The 14,147-nt window shown below is 42.2% G+C and overlaps 1 protein-coding gene across 1 annotated transcript in view; it reads left to right on the top strand.

Annotated features, from left to right (window-relative positions):
* Positions 1-14,147, top strand: part of LOC128358358 (membrane-associated guanylate kinase, WW and PDZ domain-containing protein 2-like) — a 74,380-nt gene that overhangs the window by 22,320 nt on the left and 37,913 nt on the right. The window lies entirely within an intron of this gene.

Genomic DNA, 14,147 nt, shown 5'->3' with positions numbered 1-14,147 from the left:
GTGAATGTGAGAAATTTTCAAAAAACCAACATCTTTACATGCTAGACACACACATCCTCACACATACACTAAATGCCCACAGGAATGTGGATGGGTGAGTCTGTGCTTACATTGAGCACTTGTGTTTTCAGTGCGTCTTTCTGTTGCCTGTTGGGGGACCATGTCATTGCTGTGATTGACATTAAGGGGATGCCGTCCCCAGCAGCACCGCCTGCTGTCAATACATCAAGCAGCTTGTGAATCAGCTTCTCTGGAGACCGAATGATGCCTGACTCTGCAAACTGCACGCATTATTCCTTTCATGCAGCATGTGAATCGGTACGCTTTGATTCGATGTGTGTTAAAGGGGTTTGTATTTGTCAGGCATGTTTCAGTATCCTCTGTTAATAGCCTCAGTCGTGTTTGCCTGGTACACTGCAAACAAAGGTGGTCGAGTTCGATCAACTGGCCTTTTGGCAGAACCTGGTGCAGAACCATGAGAAAGCAAAGCCAGGATTTGACGTCAGTGATGTTTTTGCATCGGCTGAGCTCTTCTACTATACAAGATGTCCTCTGCTGGTGTGTTGAGCTGCTGACACAGACGTGATTGTTTAATACGCTCTCACAGCTGCACAGTTCCCGCTCCACTCTCTCTCTCTCTCTGTTTTTCCCCTCTCTCTCTCTCTCTCTCTCTCTCTCTCTCTCTCTCTCTCTCTCTCTCTCTCTCTCTCTCTTCTGTCGTCTTCATCTCTTTGCTTTCACTCTCAGCTCTCTCTCTCATGTTTCCCCGGACTCTTGCTCCTTTGCTGGTTCTTTGATTTCTTTTGGTTGCTACCTCTCCCTATCGCATTTTCTTCCCCTTTTAAATTTAACTCCAGACAGTCCACTTTTTCTCTTACTTCTCCTTCTTTTCTACCTTTCTCAGCCTGTTGGCAGTTTAATAGTGTAGCCAATGCAGATGACAGGGTGATGGCTGAGGTGATGGGGACTGGCTGAGGTTCAGTACTGCAGGTCCTTGCACACTTGAGCCCCATCAAATCCGAAGATGGCACGGGTTTTTCACCACGTTTCAATTAAAGCCGCCTTCCAGCTTTTCTTGAAAATGGAAAGACATTTATTCTGTGTGATGTGTGAACAGTAATGACATCCCCATAATTAAATGCCTATCACTTAACAAAGCTGATACAGTGTAATGAAGATTATAGAAACTCACAGACCTCCTGCGTTGCTGCTTTGAATCAAATGTTGAATATTTGAATTTAATTCTAATACATATGATTTTACAGCGATTCCCCAATCTTCCCTTAATCTCGCTGACCTGATGTAATTTGCCATTGGTCAGCAGGTCATTGTGCTGCATATGAGGATGCTGCATGTAGGCTACATCTCTGCATGATTTCCTGGCAGACTCACAAAAACAGGCGTAGCTCAACCACCAGAGTGACACAGCATCAGACAGCTAAAGAACAGGGATGATGGTCCTGAGGGTTGTGCTGCTCGTGGCCAGTAGGCTGCTTGTTGTTGTGGTTTGGAGCCTTATAAAATCAGTGTTTTTCTCCCGTGTCTGCAGCGTTCAGACCATGCTGTCAGTGCGAGTCTGTCAGCTTGACAAGCAGACGCCACTCTGCATCACAACATGCTGTCACACTGAAGGACGTGGGATGAGGTGTGTCTCTGTGTGTTTCTGGGTGTGTGTGTGTGTGTGTGTGTGTGTGTGTGTGTGTGTGTGTGTGCAATTGTGTGTGTAGTTGTGTGTGTGTGTTTCTTCATACAGCTAGAAGGCTCACATACTGACATCAACTCCTGCACCCTGTTACATCACTCAGCTGCAAGGTTTGGCTGTCCATCCCCCCTCAAAAACAATGAATTGAATGTGATAATTTGCCATCTGATATTAATAACTTTTTTCACACAATGTATTATGTATATGCAGACTGCCTGCTGTGTGTTTGTCCCTGAGTGTTTATTTATTTGCATGTTTCTTATTCACATACATTCACACTTTAACAGCATCCATGCCAAACACTTGACTGATATAAACATTAAGGAGAGGAACCTGATCGTGCTAGATTGAATCAATAGCTGCAAAAAAGGTCAAACAGAAGAAAACAAAATGGCAGGAAAGGACAATTTGGGAAGGATAGGAGAGGAATGAGACTCTACTGAAAGTTTTGATGAGGTTGTCAATCTTTGATAGTCTTAATGAAATTAGAAATTCACAGGCGCTATTTTACTTAATTTACAGGGATCACTTGACCACTTTAGAAAATGAGTCTGTGCTTCTGTCGGAGCACCTGCTGTTGAGGAATTTAGAGGAGAGTTTTGATGATTCTGCTCTCGTATACGAAGAGTAGAAGTGCCTCTTGTGATTCGAGAGGAGCAGAGAATGGAAGCAAGAGAAATGGGGCTAAAGGAGTGAGAAGATCTGGAAAATATATGAGAAGAAGCATAGAGGCAGGGGTCACAGTAAACAGAGAGAGAGAAGGGAGGGAAGATGATGGATGTGGACGTGAGCAAAGAGTCTGCGAGAAGATGGAAAAAGGAGAGAACATAGGAGGAGAGGTGGTAAAGTGGTGGAGATCAGCAGGGGGGATGGGAAGGGAAGAAGAGAGCGGACAGAGGATGGAAATTGAGAAGGCGAGAGTCGATGGGAAGAGGTGGCAGGGATGAGCAAAGCAGAGACGTGGGGAGTAGAAGGGCAGACGTGCACTGAATAGGGGTAGAAGGAGATATAAGGGAGCCTCGTAAGTCATTCCCCAGAGAACCATCTCTTTTCCTCCACTCTACTCAGAGGCATCAGTAAAAGGCTCTATAAATAGCTTCAACAGTGAGCACGTTTCTCTACTCAGATAGCCTATAAATACATGCAGCTTCTGTCACTTCACATCCGCTGCTCTGGACGCATGCTGCCTTGCAGCTTCACAGCCTTCGACAGGGAATCCTCCTCTGGAGACGACAGAGGAGGAGAAGATAAAGATGTTGATGGGGAACATGGCCAAGACGCTTAGGACAGTGGTGGTGATAGAAATAACGGATGCTGCTGATAATGATCGCAGTAATGAAGATGGCTATCATGATGATGTGAGGAAATGTGTGGAAAATGACGCCTTTTAACCCTGACACGTGCAGGAAATTTTCATGCAGTGTTGTTAATGCAAAAATTGCAGGTTATTTTATGTAAATGCTAAACAGCGCTCACATTTGCAAAACGCTTCATACGGCTCTCTGCACCAACATGCAGTTTGACTCAACAGCTCATTTCATTCCCCAAAGGATCCAAAACCACCAGAAGGCTGTAAACACGTCTGAAAAATGTCTCATTCACAACAAAAACACCAGCATGACACCCTGTATGCAGATGCATAAATGTGTCTTGGAAGAAGCACATTATTTTTTGATCAGTCTTTATAATAAAAGTGTTTTCCTTTTGTTGTTTTTTTCATTTGCACCTTTCTTCTTGTAATGCAAATGTGGTTGAAAAACAATCTATACCACTCTATTATAAAAGCTGATCAAAAAATAATGTGCTTCTTCCAAGACACATTTATACATCTATAGGGGTGTCATGCTGGAGTCAGTCTTCAACTAAATATGTTTTATTAACATTCTTGTACAAGTTGAAAGACTTCACTGCAGAATATTTATATTATAATGACTTACAAAGTGCTGTTTACTCATTTTTGTGTGTGTCAAGGTTTTGAATGTAAGTGAATCAGTTTTGAGACAGAATACGTAAAGGCTGCACTGATGCTGGTGATTGAGCTTCAGTTAAAGTGAGTGAATTAAATCATTTTAAAGCAGCTATAATCAATATTTTCATTTTAACAATGGATCAAATAAATACTTAGTATGGCAGGAGACACTTATAGTGATGAATACACAGATAATCAGCTTTGACTCTTTTCCAACTTTATTGTTTTTACATTTATCAGGTGGTCAGAAAGATGACTGTAAATGAATGCTAATGTTCCTCTGTATGTAAATAAGAAACTATTTGATACCATGCTTGACATGTCAAATCCAAAGCTGATAATTTATCATTGTTTAAGTTGGTTTCTGCTATCCCTGAACAGACAATGTATTGGTTTGGAATGGAAAATCATTCATGGTTTGGTCTATAGAATTTTGGGTGAAGAGCTTTGTAAAAGTGAACTGGGCTTTGAAAAATACTTGATTGGAAGAAAAGCATATCTTTTCATCAACTTGTTGTAAACCAATTATTTTTCTTTTTTATACAGTAAATGTAGAGAGTGATGTCCTCTAAAGTGCTGAAAAAAGTAAAGCAATCATCAGCTCCAGACCAAGGATCATGAGTATGACAGCAGTCAGTGCGTCTGCCAGCTGAGGCCTCATATTGTAGTTTTCTCTGCTTCCTCACGGTTATTTGTACATTCTCACTTTAATGACCTTCATGTTCTGACAGCTTGGTTACCGGTGCTGTTGTAGGAAAGCTGGAGTTTCATTCATCATGCTATTTGTAATGTGCAATCAGATGGACATTTAATGATCTGCACCTCCAAACACACACTCAGAACATTCATCTCCTCAGCAAAGGAAGCCGGTATTGCAAAGAGCTACCAAATTCTCCCACCTCCCATCTGTGTTTGATTTTTAATTTGACTGACTGATGGAAAATATGATTTTTGCCTCCCAAAAAAATGTTCTGAAATTTAAGCAAGAATATAGGTTCAGTATTTGGACGCTTTTGTAGTTGGAACACTTTCTTTTTATTCCTGCTTGATTGGTGATTTGTGTCATCTTCATAGTTTTTGTGTAAGTGGGCCTTAACCCTAATCTTGTTGTTTAAGGATGGTTGTCAGGATGATAATAGTGAAGCTGAATGATGTGATAAAGATAAGATTACTTTCTTGTGTGTGTGTGTTTCTGTGGGAGAGTGAGTGTGTATATGTGTGTATCCAAAACACACTGCTTATGTATGAATGCACATGTACGTACTATATGTGTATTTTACGCTGTCGCATTGATTATTCTGTTTGTGTTGAAATTTAATAGGCTGAGCTGATAAATGAATAATGGGAGTGTTACACGCCATTCTGTGTCGATGTTGTGTGTGCTTGCCTCTATACGCGAGAGACACAGAGCGAGAGAGAGAGAGAGAGCGAAATATATGATCCCTACAGGGAATCTCTCCTTAAAGGAGTGATTTGCCTGCTGGCTTGCTCTTGTTAAAGGGCTGGCTGACATGCTTTGATGTGGTTCTGTGCTCCCTGCAGTTTGATTGGCACACTGGATTAATGTTGTTCCACAGATGAAAGAAACTGCGAGGGAATGATATGAATTTTATGAAATGAAAATAGCAAATATTGAACATGATTAATGAATTGGTTATGTTTGCAAAGGGCTCTCTGTGTTAAGCTCTGGACAGGTGTCATCTCATCTCTTTTGCTCTCTGCAGTATGATCCTCTCACTCAGCAGCTAATCAGAAAATGAACTTCTGAAGACTTTCTATTTGTGTTCCTGCCTCTAGTTTTACCCCTTGTCCTTATCAACCCCACCCCCCGTCTCCGTCTGTGCTACTTCTAAGAGAAGAAGAGTAATGTGCGGTGATGAGCCAGGTGCTCATTGAGACGCTCATCCTGTGATGGTCAGAGAGCGCTGACACTTCAGAGAGCTTAAATGTTTACTCTCTCCACACACGCATGCACGCGTGCACACACACACACACACACACACACACACACACACACACACACACACACACACACACAGCTACACACACTGCATACCAAACATTACACACCAGCTCTGTATGTATACATCATCATGACCCCCACTGTCATCCTGCGTCTGCAGACTAATAAAGGTGCTTTTCAGTCTATCAGAGCTGATTTTCATCACCACAGGAAACACCTCAGTACAGGGGCAATTTCTCAATGTCACCCAGGCACCAGCTACACCAGACATAGATCTACTGAGCAACACAGTTGTCTTTAGAGCCTCGAGTGAACCTGACAGACACTTTATGAAAAAACTGCTGACTTGATGCACCTGTTTTTTAAAACCTGACATTTTTTATCAAGTTTTAGCTATTTAGTTTTGGTTGACTGGATGTTACGTTCTCTTATTAATTCCTTCATCTCTTTATCACTTTGTTGTAGTCATTGACAGGTGATCATTACAAAAGCAGGCTGTAATTGCAAGCTCAAATTCAGCTTTAAATAGTTATCCAAATATGTAGGAATTTACTGATCTGACTTTTTCTCTTCCAATACAGTTGCTAATTTGGCTTAAATTCAGAGTACAGCAGAGATCCAATACCAGCTCTTTCTTTTACAAAATTTAAAATCTCAGTGAGATTAAAAGCTCACTGAAATAATTTTGTATGTACTGTATGTTAACTGCCTTTTTAGAAAAAAAAATTCTCTTTCTGTTTCTCTTTTGAGCTACTAATGCAAGCTATTTAATACTCTGTGCACTCACATACTGTAGTGATGGCACAGGTAGTACTTGTGAAATGTTTTGTTATTACTGTGGGTCTCGGGGATTCAATTACCACCAAACCTTCTGTGCTGTATCAGCTAACGGACCACAATATATGCAAAATGCCTTTGGATGGTAACAACAAGAAAGGCTCCAGCCTCATCTGAACCCCGGTGAGCTCCACTCATTCCTCCGTGTCGTTGCTCATGCAATTGGGTGGTTCAAATAGCCAAGTCTCCACAAGACGCTGAGCTCAGCCCTGGTGTCGGTCCATCTGAGAAAACTACACAGACAGCAAGGGAAATATTTCAGGGATGAGAGATATCACTCATTGTTCATCACAGTCCTCAAAAAGTTGTTCTTTGTGTTCTTCTGCAGCACACCACTATCTTTTGTCCATATATTCACTCTCCCTCTGGCATCAATCCTCTGACGAATGACAACCTGTGACAACATGACAACATGTTATACAACCTTTAAAAAAACCTAGATACAGGCTTTATATAAACTGGATGACCAGATGTTGACTGCAGGCCCTTATCTCAGCTCAATCAGCCCTTTAACACTCTGTCTCTGATTGTAAAAACAGACTCCAGACTAAAAGACTGTGTATACAACAATCTGCCATTAGCTTTTAAGCTCAGTGTATCTTTAACTAAGCTAGCAGCCCAATCTCACATCCGTCCCACACGCTATCCTCACCGCTGACTGTGGCAAGACAGATTCCATGGGGGCAGAGCATCCTCCAGCCCCTGAGAGTGGTTTACACTGGAGAGGTGACATCCAAGTCCCCCAGTCCTCCCAGCCTGCAAGCCCCATCGGAGTCAAACCTGCCCGCTTTATCGCCAGCTGAATTACTCTGAGGTAACCAGGTGTGAGCTCTCAGTGGCCAAGCTGTGACAGTAATTGATTGATGAAATGCGAGGTAGCGAGAAGCACAGACCTGCAGCTCTGCAGACCAAAAGGGCTCAAGCTCAGGGCCCCTGAGACTCTAACTAGTGAAAAGGCTGTGTGTGCACAATGGCTGAGTGTTATATCTGACATAAATATTGTTTTTATACAGCTAACATAGATGTTCCATCTTGTTACCATGGCAAGACTGTGTTGCCAGGCACTGGCGTGTTGTCGTGGTAGCAGACACTCCTGTCAGTGTTGCCATGTTGCGTCGCTGCATCTGTGGCTGGGGCTTTGTAGTGTAAATAAGGATCCCTCTGTGTGTGTGTGTGTGTGTGTGTGTGTGTGTGTGTGTGTGTGTGTGTGTGTGTGTGTGTGTGTGCTCGATCATACCTCTCCTATAGACATGCTGTCACACTTCACATCTGCCAACCGGAGGAAGAAAAGGAGGTGTGTGTGTGGGGGGGGGGGCTGAACTGTGAGTGAATGAGAAATGGATGGAAGTGTGACGCGGTAAAATGAGGAACAAGAGAAAGGATAATATAGATAGATAGATAAATAGATAGATAGATAGATAGATAGACAGGCCAATGGTAGGATCAGAATGAGACAGTAAATAAATAAGAAAGCAGCAGTGTGCGTTGTGAAAGAAACAAACACAGACAGTCATTGCATTCCTCTCTGCTCTCTTGCTGCCATGGTGCTCTGATTGCTCTGTGTTGAAAAGGATGCTGGGTAAACAAGTTCAGGGTTTTGAGGGCAGTGTTTTCTGTCTCTGTATTTTTTTTTCAACCCATGGTTTCAGCATTGTATCACGCTTCCTGAAACTCAATGTTCCTCTTAAATTCCCCCTTGGGTAGCTTCAAGATTAGATAGGAGGTTATTATGGCTGCACAATTACACTGAATGGGAAAATTCTTAAGTTTTGTTCATAATCTCATAGACCTCCTTCATATATATTAGAGTGAAATATTGCACATAGTTAGAGCTCTTGGGATCTTTACTAGAAATTGAAATAAATGTTTGTGGATGGGCATGCAGGTTTGAAGAAGTTGAACAAACAGCCATGAGGAACATGATTCAATTCAGATAAAAGACATGCATTCAGACAAGAAATGTGTCTCTTTCCACTGCATACAGTAATATTAGTTTAGGTTAGACTTAAACTAAACCCTTAGGGGACAGGTGTACTATAAAATCTTTACCTGCATGTTTGAATCTACCTCATTCAGTCCACATAGGGATCATTGGGAAAGAGTGATGCGCCTGTTCACCTTTTAGAGAATATTTTTAGTAACTGTTGAATTTTGTGTTTCCTCTGTAAGAAATTCACTCGACTCTCGAAGCAGCCCGATGGCTCTGATGGATGATAGGATGAAACCAAGAGGGGTTTGTGAGACAAACACAATCTGTATAAGTGTGCACTGAGACACAAAGCAGGAAGCTCAGGTGGGAGCCATGAGAACATTTTGTCCCCCCATTGTTCATCATCTGGGCTTGTTGCTCTGTCTTTTCTGTAGGAGTCATTTTTTCAAAAATGAGTCTCAAACCTCTGGAGGTAATAATGATATCTAGACTTCAAGTATTAACTATTAATATGAAACACACACTAACTCACTGCCTCCTTCATCCATGTTCCCACACATACGCACGCTGAGACTGCATCATCTGTCCACCTCCCCCCACCCTTTATTATGATAATCAGTCCATCGATAGTCTATTTTTAGCTCTGAATCTCCCCCGCTCTGCTTATCCCTCTTGGTGACTTCCTGTCTAATTATACAAACATTCCTCATGCGGATGCATACACGTGAACATTTTCAAACTCACATCACAAGCTGCTGTGGATGCACAGCAAGGTTAACCAATCATGCCTTTTCCCCTCTCACTGTCTCCTTCTCTGTTGCTCTCTGCTTCAGTTTTTCTTTGCCTGCCATTCTATAATTCAACAAAGGTCTTTGTCCTCTTATCGTCTGACACCCAGCTGAGTTATTTTAGTATATCCACTATTTTAGCTTTAGCTCCAAATGGACTTTCCTTGTTATATTTCTACGTAATCTCTTTCTCTTTCTCTCTCTCACACTTCCACCACTGTGAAAATATTCTGTGGTGCTCAGTCGTCATGGTTTGAGGCAGAGAATGTCTTCACCCCCTAAAGTGGCAGCTCCAAAGCTTTCCTGTGCTATTATAGATTTAAGTCATTTAAGCTATAAATCTCTGGCGCGCCTACTCCTACTCACAGCTTCACCTCTGAGAGGTTTGGCTACAGTGACTGATTGCAATGCAAAGACCATTTTTGGCACACAGCCGACTTTATCCTTTATTAGTGAGAGCACGACATCCAATCAATAGTCAACAGCAGCAGTGCTTTGGGCTCAGGGGAAGCGTCACTGCCTCCTCGTGGTACAGTCTGCTGCTATTGTTTAATTTGAGCACCTGTGCAGCTTGTCCTGCGTTGTTCAGCTCATTTCTTAAAGCTTGACTTAGGAGTTTGTGTGGCTATGTGCAGAAAATATGAAGACAGAATCCACTGACTTGAACTGAGCTGAAGACTTTTCACCGCTCATCCACAGGGCTCCATCAATTATAGATTGTATTTTTATTATTTTTGGCCTCTACCTGGGAGTTTTCAAGGATGAGAAAAAGGGAGTTGGTAAGGTTAAAGATAGACGAAGAAAGAAAAGTAGCAACAGGGGCAGAGGGAGCACAATATAGATTTTGCTGGGGACAGTTCGTTTTAATAAAAAGGTTCACTTCACAGTTATTTACAGGGTGTTGCCAAGGGGAAAGCAGGAGTGTGAGCAGAGAGCGAAGGAGAAAAACAGGTAATGCTCCAACCATGCTCTCAGTAGAAATGTGTGAAAAGGAAGGAAGGAGGAAAAGAAGCACATTTGGCCTATCTGCCTATCTCAAGACCAGATAGTTGATCAATATTCCCAGCTCAGATCCAACACGATGCTCTCTCTCTCTGTTAGTGTGTCTGGCGAAGGAAGCTGTGGGAGAAGGCCATCGGCAGGTCATCAGTATTCCAGCATGCTCGGCCTACTCTGGTGTGGGCAGCAGAATAATTTCATTCTGATCTTACAGATCAATAGCTGTACCCAGTGGAAGGCGACCGGCCCTGCCTGGCTGTGGTATTCAGAGTAACACTACGCGCTGGATGGATGGTCCTCTTCAAGATAGATTTTTTAGTTTAACATGCAGAATAGTTCATGGACTGAGCTCCACAGCACTGGCCTGTGAAGTCGCTTCACAAAGGCATTTCTTTTAGGAAATAAAAGATTATAGCAATTTTTGAACTTTATGTGGCTGTCTTTATTTAAACGGGGTGGACAAAATATCAGAAACACCTGATAAAATAATGCAATCCAATAAAATAGCCTTTTGATGTACCCACCTTTGTCAATCTTATAACCTTGTAGACTGAATCAGAGAAGTGATTATTCAAATCAGTTCAGTAGTTCAAAATGTTGCCATCTGTCAAGCTTTTTTTGTATGGTAAGCCTGCCAAATGTAACCCACAACAGTCAGATTGTGAACAAGGATGCCAGATATCAGTATCACTAATCTACATGGATATATTACTGTAGCTCACAGATACTTTCATCTAGGCACTGGTGCTGGATCACTTTATTAGAAAAGGCCTCATTTGTGTTTCATTTGTGTAGAAGTCAAAAACACAGATCTCATCTAGGATTGAAACTTCTCCTCAAGCTATTAAAAACAACCAATCAAGTGTGTTTGAGGTGTTACACAACAGGTCATGAGATATAATAAACCATCCAGATATCATATGAATGTTGGTACATAATTACATCTGCTGGAAAGACCTCTCTGACAGCTGTGAGAATTAAATCAACAATAGTCATGTGCATTATTGAGCCTTGTGTAAGTGTTGATCAGAGTCAGAGTGCCTCAAACAATGTGGCTGGTGACACACACTCAGAGAAATGAGTACACAAACCTGTACGCACAGCATGGCAGTGCTGGATATCCTTATAGAGGACCAAAGGGTTTCTGATGGAGTGGGCATCACTTTCTTGCTAATTACATGTTGCTAAGCTGCCATCTCTGCTCCCAGCAGTGAAGAAAATACAGTAGAGATTGTTCAGTAGATGCAGTACAGGAGCAGAGTGGTGACAGACGATCAATAGATATCTAATGATTAAGATATCACACTCTGGGGAGAGTTAGAGGATCCTGTACTCCACGAGATGACTAGCTCCCCATTAACTCACTGAGTGTTTACGTATATGTGTGTATGTGCACGTGTGTGCGTATCGGGGGCATTTTATGCCAGCACACTATACTTAAACACTGTGCGCAGTGCCTACACAATGACATCAAACCTCTAACGTGCGCGTATAAATTCCATTCACTTTCAATGGCCAGACAAGTGTCACGTAGCCGTCGCGCAAACGCGGTGCACACATTGTAGCGCATACGCGTGCATGACGAGTAAATAGTGCCTCAAATATGTGACATGAATACAATGCGTGACTGTTAAGTACAATTCTACACGAGCGTACAGGCACACGTTGTGTAATGTTTGTGGAAATCAAATAGTGAGGGGTTATTCGTGCCGTGCCACGTGTGAACGTAGCGGACGCCTGTGTGCACCCTCGTCTCAATGTACAAATAATTACTGCATGCGGCAAGCGGGAGGAAAAAGATTTTTTGACTGAATTGAAAAAGTTGTTTCAGAAAGGCTAAACACCAACAAATATGGATTGAAGCAGATCATTTCGTTAGGTAAAATGTGTTCTGAATTTAGGAAATTATTTTCAATAAATATAAACTTTTGAATTTTACAATGCTCTGTTGCAGAGTTTTGGACAAATGGCGTCTTCCCCTGCAGGCGTCCCTACCCTTCAAGAAGAAATGGATCTATACTGTTAGAGGGTTAATATAAAATTCTAGAAAATGTTAACATTTATTCAACAACCACGGAATCTGCAAAATGTTCTAGTTATGTGTTATAGGCGTTAACACGTTATAGGCGTTAACACGTGTCACTATTGTACTAAAGCCAACGCTTCAGACGCCTTAAGGTGTTAACGTGTAGACTTAAATAGCCTAAACAGTCTCATCGTTTTCTCCTGGGAATACATGCACTGCTTGAATTAATGTGAAGCGAAGCAGCTATTAAACTCAAAATTCGTCATCATAAAGTTAATAATTACTTGTACATTGAGACGAGCATGCACACAGGCGTCCGCTGTGTTCACACGTGGCATGACACTTATCACCCTTCATTATTTGCTATTCTCGCCTAGCGCGTGCCTGTGCGCACGCGTAGTTGTCACTCTTTATCCAGGTGTAGGTGATGTGGTTAAGGCACAGAGGGCCTGATTTACATAGGTAAAATGTGCAATAGATTGTGCGTTTGCTTGCGTGCGTTTTGTGGGTGACCTACTAAGAATAACTGCGTAAATGAAAACAGGTGCAACAGGGTGGAGACAGCAGTATTTAAATGAGGGTTTTGCGTGTCTGAATGGAGAGTTTGGACGAGCAGAAAGCTGCAAGCGCAAAATGAAATGTGATCATGTTCTAGTGGAAGAAGTTAACTAATATATTGAGATATAACAAAAACAAATATTACCAGAGAAACCGACATATGGGAGAGTATTTGTGACAAAGTCAATGATGTTAGTAAAACCAAAAATATTCCACTCCAAAATTATAACACAGGTGGAAAAACTCCATCCTGTGCGTACTCTGTTATTGTGCCTCCGTCTCCTCCTCTCTACAGTAACAGAAGTCATCTGAGCACAGTGATCAGCTGGTTAATACCTGTCCTTCAAAGGTATTATTTACAGACGCAGTTAGCATCAGTAAAATTACCTTCAGGTTTGGTAAATCACAATGCGTGTGCTAAATAACATATTTGCATTTTCTCCTCCCTGTATTTTGCACACTGGGGTTGAAACACCCCACATTACATATTCATTATGGCAAACGTACTAAATGGACAGCACGTACTATCTTGCACAGTTGACGCAAACCTCAGTGCGCTGCGTTAGTAGATCAGCTTGCACATTTTTTGAGGGTGATGTCAAGTTTGCACACGTTTTTACACACGCAGACCTTTAGTAAATCAGGCCCTGAGTGTTTGCTGCGCTGGCATAAAATTCCCCTGTTAGTGCGTGCTTACGTGCGTGCATGCAGTATGCATGTCTACAGCACATCCACCTCTTGCTGCTTTAATTTCCCACAGCTCATCCTGCAATTATGCTCCAAGTGTTTCATAGGCTCCATTCATACCTGTGCACATGAACTGTTTTTTCCCACACATGTGACAACTACTGGTCGCCTTTTCAGATGTGTATACACTGTTGGAGCACAGATCTTATTCTACAGTCAGACCTGATGTTCTGGCAAATGCAAGCCCAGATCAATCTGACTTACTTTAACCATGCGGGCCTGAGTTCTGGGAAAAATCTCTGAGAGTGAAGTCCCTCCGCATCCCGGGCCAATGAGTGGTTTCAGGCATGATCAATGGAGAGCAGGAATCAACACCAGCAGACTTCACTGAGCTTGAGCTCAAAGTCCACTTGGCAGAGACACAAACACAGCACCTCATTAAACTCAAAACTCCCACCGCTGCCATCACACAGCCGAGCTGAGCCGAGCCTAGCTACCGTAGCTCAGATGGAGATCTCTAGAGCGTTTATGTAGGAAGGCTGTAATTGCTGTATGGTAATGCGGTGCTTCTGCATTCCTGCTGTTTCGACAATAATCCAATCGGCACAGTATTGTGTGTTATGTAAGGAGGTTTGAGTTATGCTTGGTAAAAGTGGTGTATTGATTGACTCATTACTAAAACAGTGCC

Source organism: Scomber japonicus, chromosome 5, assembly GCF_027409825.1.
Source record: "Scomber japonicus isolate fScoJap1 chromosome 5, fScoJap1.pri, whole genome shotgun sequence".
In the NCBI taxonomy this organism is placed as follows: Eukaryota; Metazoa; Chordata; class Actinopteri; order Scombriformes; family Scombridae; genus Scomber; species Scomber japonicus.
The sequence above is the reverse complement of the archived record's forward strand: the minus strand, read 5'-3'. Positions and strand labels throughout refer to the sequence as shown.